The following is a 10,146-nucleotide window of genomic DNA, read 5'->3' as shown; positions in this document are numbered from 1 at the left end:
CCAAAGAAGATTACAAAGTCAGTCCTTTTGGCCATGAAGCGCAGAGCCTGTGCATTTTGTCTTGAAACCGTACATGCCTCCAGTCCATAAGCAAGTGAACACCCCCCAAGAAGCATTGTGTTCACTGACTTGGACACAATTCGCAGACACCTGTGAGGGGGAGTGGGCAGTCTGCAGGAGAAGCCAAGGATGAAGCAACACCGGAAAGGCTGCTACACCCCTGGGAAAAAGAACTGTTAGCTGTATTTGAAGAGTGATGGTGGCGGGATCAAGCAGGTAAATTCAGTGCCTCTGCCTTGTGAACCAGGAAAGATTACCTCCATTTTGTTTCTTTCTGTACTCTTAGAATCCTAGAAAATATTTATTGGAACTCACTTGTTTGGGAATTTCCTATGCCCACACTCTTAATGGTATGTTCCTGTTAGTATGTGGGATCTGAGAGTGGGTGATTTATGAGAGAAAGTGGAAGGTAACTTCTGAGGTTGCAGCATTGCTGAAGGAATTAAACCCAATAATAGTAATCTGTCACCAGCAGCAGACAATACACCCTGACAGGAAAGTGGGAGGACCCCCCCCCACACACACAAAGGTCCTTCTTATCCAACCTGTTAAGTCTTCAGAGGAAAAATAACTTCATGTTTCCCTTCCTGCTTCTGTAAAAGTAAGCTATAACAAAGGGCACGTGACAAACCTATAGACAACATTATATGAAATGAGAACAACATAAAAGCATTATCTCTAAAATCAAGGATAAGACAAGGTGTACTCCCCATGCTTATTTCAGATAAAGCTTGAGGTTGTAGCTAGGGCAGTAGTGCAAAAGAAAAGAAGAAAATACAAATAGAATTCAAATACAGATTATCCTAATCTGTAGATAACATGAGCTTATGCATAGACAATCCTAATGACTTTGCTAAAGCACTCATAAATGCTTTGGGCATAGCAGGCAGCATGCAATCAACATACAAAAATAGCTCTCAATATACCAGTAATAAACTTGCTGACAAATAAATCATGGAAAATATTTCATTTACAGTGTCTTCTAAAAGCTGAAACATGTAAGAACGAACCTAATGAAGGAAGGGAAAGACCTCTACAAAGAAAATGTTAATATAATGGAGCAAGAAACTGAAGTAGACACTACTAAATAGAATATTCATAGGTTGGCAGAATTAATGTAGAAAAATGGATATATTACCAAAATTGTAATGATGTTTTTCACCAAACTATAAAAACAATCCCAAAGTCCATACAGAAACACTAAAGACTCAAAGAGCCAAAAGCATTCTAAACAGAAATACAATTCTGGAGGTATTACTATACTTGATCTCAAATTATATTACAGAGCCACCCGTACAGACACAGCATGATACTAGCAAAAACCACACTGGAACAGTGAAATAGAATTGAGAACACAGAAATACACTCAAACAGATAGGGTCATATAATTTTTGATGGAGATAAAAACATGTGTTGGAGAAAGCTGTTTAACATATGAAGGATGGGAGTTTGAATTTCTTCACATAAAAACCGCTAAATCCATATCTCACACTCTTAATGGAAATCATTTCAGAATGGAACAGTAATCAGAATGGAACAATGTAAGACCCAAAGCTTTGAAACTGTTAGAGAAAAGCATCAGGAAAAAATGCTTCAAGTTTTCTGAAAAAAGACAGTAGTAATATATTTTTAAAATTCCAAGAATTGGCAAATGGAATTACATGAAATGAGAGACCTTCAATATGGCAATAATAATTATCACAGAATGAAAAAAGTCTATAATACAGAAGACTCTATATTAGACAGAGAATGGTAGATAGCATATATAAGGAACTGCAAAGTTAAACACCACCCATTTGCAACTGTGCGATCAATAAACAAGTTACTGAGCTGAACAGGAAGTTCTTAAAAGAGAAGATAAAAGTGGGCGATATACTTGAAGCAGGGCTTCAAGTCCGAATCCTGGGAGATTGCCACTTAGGATTGCTTTGAGATTCCATCTTGCCCCAGTCAGAGTGGTTATCATAAAATATATGACAATAGGTGTTGGTGTTAGTATTATAAACTAGGGCAGACACTATGGAAATTATTATGGAAATATCTCAAAAAACTAAATATAGAACTCCTATATGACCCAACCATGTGTCTCTTAAGTATATGTCAGAGGAATTTAAGGTACCAGATATTTACATGTGTTTGTTTGTCTTTTGCTACTCTTCTAAAATAGCTATGAAATAAAACCAGCTTAGATTATGTCAACAGATGAGTGAGTGGAGTAAGTGTGGTAGATATACAGAGACTTTTTACTTGAAATGAAATTACAGCATTTGTAGAAATGTGGTTAGAACCAGCAATCATCATGTGATTCTCTCTCTCTCTCTCTCTCTCTCTCTCTCTCTCTCTCCACACACACACACACACACACACACACACACACACAGCATGCACACACATGTCACAGAAGTATAAAGGAGATTGTGGGACAGAAGAACATTTTCTTAAAGGAGAAGGAAAGAGGTGAGAGTTGGTAATAGATTACATGTGGCATGAGTATGGAGGGTGAGATGATTTTGTAGAGAGGAAGTAGGGCAGCAGCTTGTGGCTTTGGGTATGAGGGAAGGGAGTGTAGGAGGGATGATAAAGTGGAACAAATGTGACACATATGTTTCAAAATGTAAGAATGAATCAATCATTTCCATGCCATCCTAAAACATTAATAAAAAAGAACAAAACCTAAAATCAATAGGGACAGCAAAAGAAAAAAAAATGAAAGAAAAGAATAACCAAAGAAATAGAGACTTTCTGGGAAGTGGTGGAGCACGACTTTAGTCCCAGCCCTCAGGAGGCAAATGGATTTCAAGGCCAGCTTGGTCTACAGAGAGAGTTCCAGGACAGCCAGGACTACATAGAGAAACCTTGTCTCAAAAAAAAAAAAAAAAAAAAAAAAAAAAAAAGATCATCTAGGTTGTTTCCAGATTCTGGCTATTATGAATAAAGCTGCTATGTCCCTCAAATGAAGAATGGATACTGAAATTGTGGTGCATTTACACAATGGAATACTACTCAGCCATTAAAAACAAGGAAATCATGAAATTTGTAGGTAAATGGATGGAACTAGAAAATATCATCCTGAGTGAGATTACACAGACCCAGAAAGACACATGGTATATACTCAATTATAAGTGGATATTAGATATATAATATAGGATAACATACTAAAATCTGTAGTCCTAAAGAAGCTAAACAACAAGAAAAACCCTAGGAAGAGGCTTAATCCTCATTCAGGAGGGCAAACAGGATAGACATTGGAAGTAGGAGAAGACAGGGAACAGGACAGCATTCCTCAGGGGGCCTCTGAAAGACTCTACACAGCAGGGTATTGAAGAAAATGCTGAGACTCCTAGCCAAACTTGGGCAGAGGATAGTGCAGGTAATTTTATGGAAGAAGGGAAAGATAGAAAAATCTGGAGGGGATAGTAGCTCCACAAGGAGACCAACAGAGCCAAAAATTTGGCCTCAGGGTGTCCTGCAAAGACTGATGAATCAACCAAGAACCATGCATGGAGAGGACCTAGACCCCCTGCTCAGATGTAGCCCATGAGCAGCTCAATGTCCATGTGGGTTCCCTAGTAAGAGGAGTAGGGGCTGTCTTTGACATGGACTCAGTGGCTGGCTCTTTGATCACCTCTCACTGGTAAAATGGCCTAACTAGACCACAGAGAAAGAAGATCCAGACAGTCCTGGTGAGACCTGATAGGCTACAGTCAGAGGGTAGGGGAGGAAGTCCCTATCAGTGGACTAAGGGAGAGACATAGGAGAGGACGGAGGAGGGTGCTGCCGGGAGGAGATGAGGGCGGGGTCTACAGCTGGGAAACAAAGTGAAAAACTGTAATAAATAATAATAATAAAGAAAAAATTGACATTAGTATCTGCCTGGTCAGCCTGACTAGGAAAGGGTCCCCTCTGGGCTGTACTGTGTTTCCTCTGTTCTCACTATGCAGTGAGTGCAGTTGAGGCTAGATGGTCGAGAGCATGTTAGTGTGAGGGCTGCAGTTTCTTTAGAAGTCCCTCTTGCTTCTCATACCGTGAGCTTTGCAGCCCACAGGTTAGGCAAAGTTTCACCTGCTCCAGGGTCTCCCAGTTTACACACCAGTAGGAGCAAACTTCCAAACCAAGGGTGCATAAAATAGGAGATTTTTTTTATACCTATTTCAGGGCAGGGGTAAAACTGTAACACTGAGCTCAGCACTGTATGGGGAGATATAAAATATTTGGGCACTATGTTAAACTTTATATATCATCTTCTTTGTAAATTAATTCCATAACTACAATTTAAATATAAAACAAACCCATACCCACATTTTTATTTTCAACAAGGAATATAGCAGCTCAGAAAATGCTAAAATTTCATCAGCGTGTCAGCTGGGGAAGAGAAAAAGGGAAGTGTGAGGAGGGGCCCAGCATTCAGTGCTGGCTTGGTTTTCTCACTCACAATGTAATGAAAAGAGCAGACACTTGGGCACAGTCAAGACAGTTTTACAAAGAGAAGTCAGGAGCTCTTGAAGTCACAGTAGGGAAGAGGGAAGCCCGAAAAAATTCTGTGTAGCTCAGTTCCACATAAGGCAACTGACTCATGCCATGGAAGAAATAAGAAAAAAGCAAACCAAACCAGGATGTAGGGCCTTCTGTGTCTGGAGGTCTCTAGGGAAAGTACTCAGTATCTCTTAAAAGCAGTTCTGCACCAGCTCTTGGAGTCTGCTTTGTGCTCCCTGCTGAGTGTTTCTGATCACAGCTAAGTAAGTCGTTTTTATTTGCTTAGCTGTCACCTCATTACTCCCAGAGACAGACTTTTCTGTCTTGATCCCTTGATGGAAGACTGAGTGCTAGGAAAGGAAGGTTTAAGGACCAGAGGGCTGCCACGGTGAAGAATCCAAGCATTCTCTTTCCTGCTGTTCCATCAGGGCAGGTGTGGGTTGAGTGTGCAAACTATAGAGATTCTTTAATTTTGGTTGATTTCTATGTAACGGGTCTTTGCTAGACTGATGATCCCTTATTCAACAAAGGACACTAAACTACTAGCGGGATTGAAAAGAATAGTCAGGAAGATATGTTGGGTTTCTCACAAGAATTGTCTGATACTGTTGCATATATCTCTTAATTATTATTGGGATCTTGTATGACAATTTTACATGCTTGTTATGTGCTTTCAGTGACAACAGATAATACACTTTCCCACAGTGCTCTGCAGAAGACACAGTTCAGACGTTCTGTGCTGTATGAGATTCTGGATTTCTAAGGTTGTTTTCTTGAGTGCACTCTTTAAAGAGAGATACTAGATCCTTTAAAAATAAGAGTCCTCAGACAGAGAGACATTTCTTCCCATGAATGTTTTGAGAATGTGGACGCTTAAAAACCATTCTTGAGTTCTTACCATGTAAGATTCATTTTGAAAAGTCTGGCTTCTTCTTGTGTTATATTCTTGTCTAGTTTTGCAAGAGGAGAAAGAAGTGATTTTTCCTTTTTCTCTCAGTGAGTATTTCTTCATTATGTGGTGATTTATTGTGCTCAGGCTATTTGTTGTTGAGTTAGCCTGCTTCATTTGGGACCACTTAAAGAATTTTGTTCTAGATTTGGAAATGAAAAGACCGGTTTTCTGGTTTTAGTGGGAATTTGTTAACTTTGTGATCATAATAATTCTTTATAACAATAATTTTTAACTCCTTTGGTTTATATGAAAATAATGATGTGATATTTAGGACCTTTCCCTAAGTTCTTCAGCATTCTGACCTTGTAAAACAGAAGTACATTTCTTTTATTTTTGGAAAGTTTACTAGTGTCTGACAGCCCAAAAGGTTTGGGCTATTGCTAAATGTTTCTAACACATATGTTCATTATTTTATTAGAAAATACACAAGACAGGGTATCTGTTCTAAAAAGATTTATGGCCAGAAATGGTGATAAAAGTCAGAAAAATAAACAGATTTTTATATACCTAAGTTTTGTAGCTTATATTGAAACAAAGGCTGCTAGAGTTTCCAGGATGGGAGAGACATCTTTTGTAATTGAAGAGAAAGGTGGCATTTAAATTGAGGTTTGAACGAATAAAGATTGACAGACAGAAATAGGATTAGGAAGAAACATACAAGCTGATCACCTATAAATAATAAACTTAGGAATCCTCCCCTGAGAAAACTTTCAAGGCAAAGTAACCCCAGTGGAGAAACATTCAGTTAGTCTATCCATCTGTTTTTACCATGTGAGAGCCTGATGACAGACTAGAACAAATGGGAAGGGGGAGGAAGGAGCTCAGGGCCCAGGGCACCTGGGCATGACCCTAAGTGGCAAAGCACGTGCCCCAGGGCCTTACGAGGAGAAAGCAGTTTGTTCTCCGATTGTGAAGTAGACACTGAAGTGGAAGATGGAGCTGTGATCAGCTGCTTCCTCTGTTACTCATCTGTGGGTGGATTGCAGATGCCATGCCACTGGCCTGTATGTTAAGGGACAGTCGCCAGCAGGAAAAGTGCCTCATGAGACAGTGGAGTGGAGTAACAAGGGGCTTCTCCTGTATTTACAAGCAGCTTCCTTTCACCAGGCTTTATTCTTCAACTCCGACTCAGTTCTTCCCTGGACGTCTTCATTTTAGTACGTTGCCAGTCTGTTGTTCGGTTAACTGGTGTGGCAAATTAATTGTGACCTTAAAAATGTCGAACCCCATGTTGCTTGCATGTTGATGTATCACAACTCTCTCCAGTACATACATCTCTTCTGAAGTTCAAGAACCAGTTCTCTTAAGACATACTTTCTTGGGTACCTAAAGTTGCCTGTAACGTGGCAGCAACTGAACATGAGCTACCCACTGCTTCCTGTTGTCCTTGTTTCACTGAGAAACTTCACACACCACTTGTTAAACCAGGAGCACAGCACACTCACTATGGCTTCTAACTGACTAAAATGTGCCTCTCAATATTGCCATTTCTACCAGTATCATTATAAGAAAATTATTTAATTATTGTAATTTATTAAGTTTTTTATTTTAACACGGCATATCTATTTTATATTTTCGTATTGTGTATTTGTTAGTACGAGATGATATGAGACTCATCACATGGTTCTTTTAACAACCCTACAAGTCTTATTCTCTTAGTCTTTCTAACTCAATAAAATATAAAATATAAAATTTTAAAGTAGCCCTAATAATGTGGTGATTTTTTTGGAGTTTGTTGTAATGTTTAGTTTTTTATCTCTGATTCTGTTAATTTGAGTCATATATATGTAACATTTGTTAACTGTATTAAAATATATTATTTTTATTTAAAAGAGTATTTAGCATATGTCAGTTATTATCCTAAACTTGTCTTCTTCTTCATTTGAATTTTTAACTGAATAGAAAAATATTTATTATTATTATTTACAATTTAGTCATTTTGTATCCCAGCTGTAAATCCCTCCCTCATCTCCCCCTGGTCCCACCCTCCTTCCCTCTTTCTCCCCTATTCTTCTTCCCTAGTCCACTGATAGGGGAAGTCTTCCTCCCTTACTGTCTGAGCCTAGCCTATCAGGTCGCATCAGGACTGCCTGGATCCTCTTCCCCTGTGGGAAGGTCACCCCACCAGGGAGAAGTGATCAAGGAGCAGGCAACCTAGTTCATGTCAGAGACTGTCTCTTATCCTCTTACTAGGGAACCCACATGAAGACTGAGCAGGGAGTCTAGGTCCTCTCTGTGAATGGTCTTTGGCTAATGCATCAACCTCATTTGAATTTTAAATATTGCATTCCCTGATGTTTCCTTGCTCCTCCATTACTTTCTGGCTCAGCTCTCTAGTATGACATTTCATGACTCTTTACTGAATGACTGAAATAGTGAATTCAACGAGCTCATTTTACCTGCTTCTTCTTTCCTCATTTCATTGTTCACATGCCTTTTTGTTGTTGTTCTTCTTCTTTTGACAATTATGTAATGGTTTTATTTTAGAACACTTAGCCTTTTCAAAATACAGACATCTCATGTCCTTGAACTTTCTTCTGTTGCTCTTAGATCCCAAAGATTCGATCTTTCCCAGAGAAGTCGTGTGCTTGTTTTCTGAAGTGCAACTTCTTTGTCTCCATTAAGGTCTCATGTTTCCTATATACTTTCTCTATACTTGGAGTATTTGCTTGTATCCTTCTTTATGCGAAGAGATTTCTACATCCAGCTTGCCTGATCTACTCAACTCCTGTTCATGAGGCTCAGATGAATTTTTTTCTGAGAAGTTTTTGTTAACTAGTTTCCAAACCAGGCCATCCCCTTTACTATTCTGCTTTAAAGCAATAATTATGATTCTTAGATATTAGAAAACTATTTTATGCAAGATAACCTTCAGTATATCATTCTAGTATATGGTCAAATGCTGTCTTGTCAGCTTCGGTAAATATGCCATGTGAGGCAGAAAGCTATGAAAATCCACTTGCTAAGTAAAGTGAACAGAAAACACGAGCCTACAGAGTTGGCTTAATTCTCCTGTAGAAGTATAAAACAAGAAAAACCTTGAAATCAAAGGTAGAAATAAGAAATGAGATATAATGTGGATTAGAGAATAATATATGGAGATTCTTCTGTTGTGGAATGAATGTTGTACTACAGAATTCATTTACTCTGCGAATGAGAGATATTACATTATGAAAATGCAAATCTTTTTCCAATTTGCCTTTCCCACCACTGAAAAATCTTCACAGTAGTTCACAAGAAGTAAATAAAGAAATTAAAAATACAAACTGCCTTTCAAACTTGTAATTAAAATGTATAAAACTGTGTTTAAGTCAGGGAAATCAATAAAATGCACATTTTGAATAAGTACATAATATTATGCTTCATTTAAAATTATATTAAATAGTAAAATGATATTTTACTTCTCTCAAATAATTTTTATAATTTGTGTAACAAACATCACATACACATATGTGGTATAATTTGGTAGATTGTTATGTAATAATTCTTCTTGCAATTAAAGTATTTTAATTCACTTAACCTAGGCTCTGAAAAAGTATTGTTTAGTAACACAAACATAAAATTAAATAATGTTCAAGTTGGCCAGAAAATGCAAAAATACACTAGAATTTTATTTTTTTAAATAAGCATTCAAGTAGAATACTAGATGTTTGATAACAATTAGGTTTAATTATTGATTCTATTGGAATTGGTATAGCACATTAAATAGTTACAGGAACAAGATATAAAAGTTTGCAATATTGTGGTTAAAATATCCAATTATATGATCTTTAGTCACCTTAAAAACAAAACTATATATATATATATATATATTAAAAGAGCATTTTGCTGTCACTAGGTAAAGCAAACTAAAACTCCATTCACCAATTGTATGTACAAACTCTTGAGAGAGAGAAAAAAGTATTTTCATCTGCTATATTACTTCTGCTAGATTTATCCTGCTGAGACTGTGATTCATCCTAGAAAATGGGAGAAATAATGCTGTGCGTACCACTGGATTTGTGTAATGAGTCGCTGAAGCCAGGTGCAGTAACACATGTTTTTAATCCCAGGGCTTGGGAGCCACAGGGAGGCAAAACTCTTGTGAGTGTAAGGCCAGCCTGGTCTAAAGAATGAGTAGTGAGGATAGCCTGATTTACATAGTGAATTGTGAGGCTAGACTGGGCTACAGGGTGAGACCTTGTCTCAAAAACAAAACGAAATAAAACCAACCGAACAAAAAAAGAATAGCTGAGCTACTCTGTAGAAAGTTCTTCCAAATGATCAGAAAACTCCATATAGTGCTTTCAGTGGTTTATCAAACAGAAAAGGAATCTTGAATCAGCCAGTGGTTCTTGAATTTCCCAGATTGCTATTGTGTTGGTTAGTTTTATTTGTCAGTTTGACATAAGTTAGAATCATTTGGGAAGACTGAACTTCAATTGGGAAAATACTGCCCATTAGATTGTAGAGCGTTTTTGTTTTGATTTATAATTGTTGTGGTGGGACCCAGATCACTGTGGGTGGTCCACCTCTGGGTAGGTGGTTCAGGGCTGTATAAGAAAGCAAGCTGAGCAAGCCTTGGGGAGCACGCCAGTAAGCAACACTTCACGGCTTCTGCTTCATAGGAATATCTCCAGGTTTCTGCCTTGAGTTCTTGACTTCCCTCAGTGACGGACTAA

This window comes from Meriones unguiculatus, chromosome 16 (genome assembly GCF_030254825.1).
Source record: "Meriones unguiculatus strain TT.TT164.6M chromosome 16, Bangor_MerUng_6.1, whole genome shotgun sequence".
Taxonomy (NCBI): domain Eukaryota; kingdom Metazoa; phylum Chordata; class Mammalia; order Rodentia; family Muridae; genus Meriones; species Meriones unguiculatus.
The sequence above is the reverse complement of the archived record's forward strand: the minus strand, read 5'-3'. Positions refer to the sequence as shown.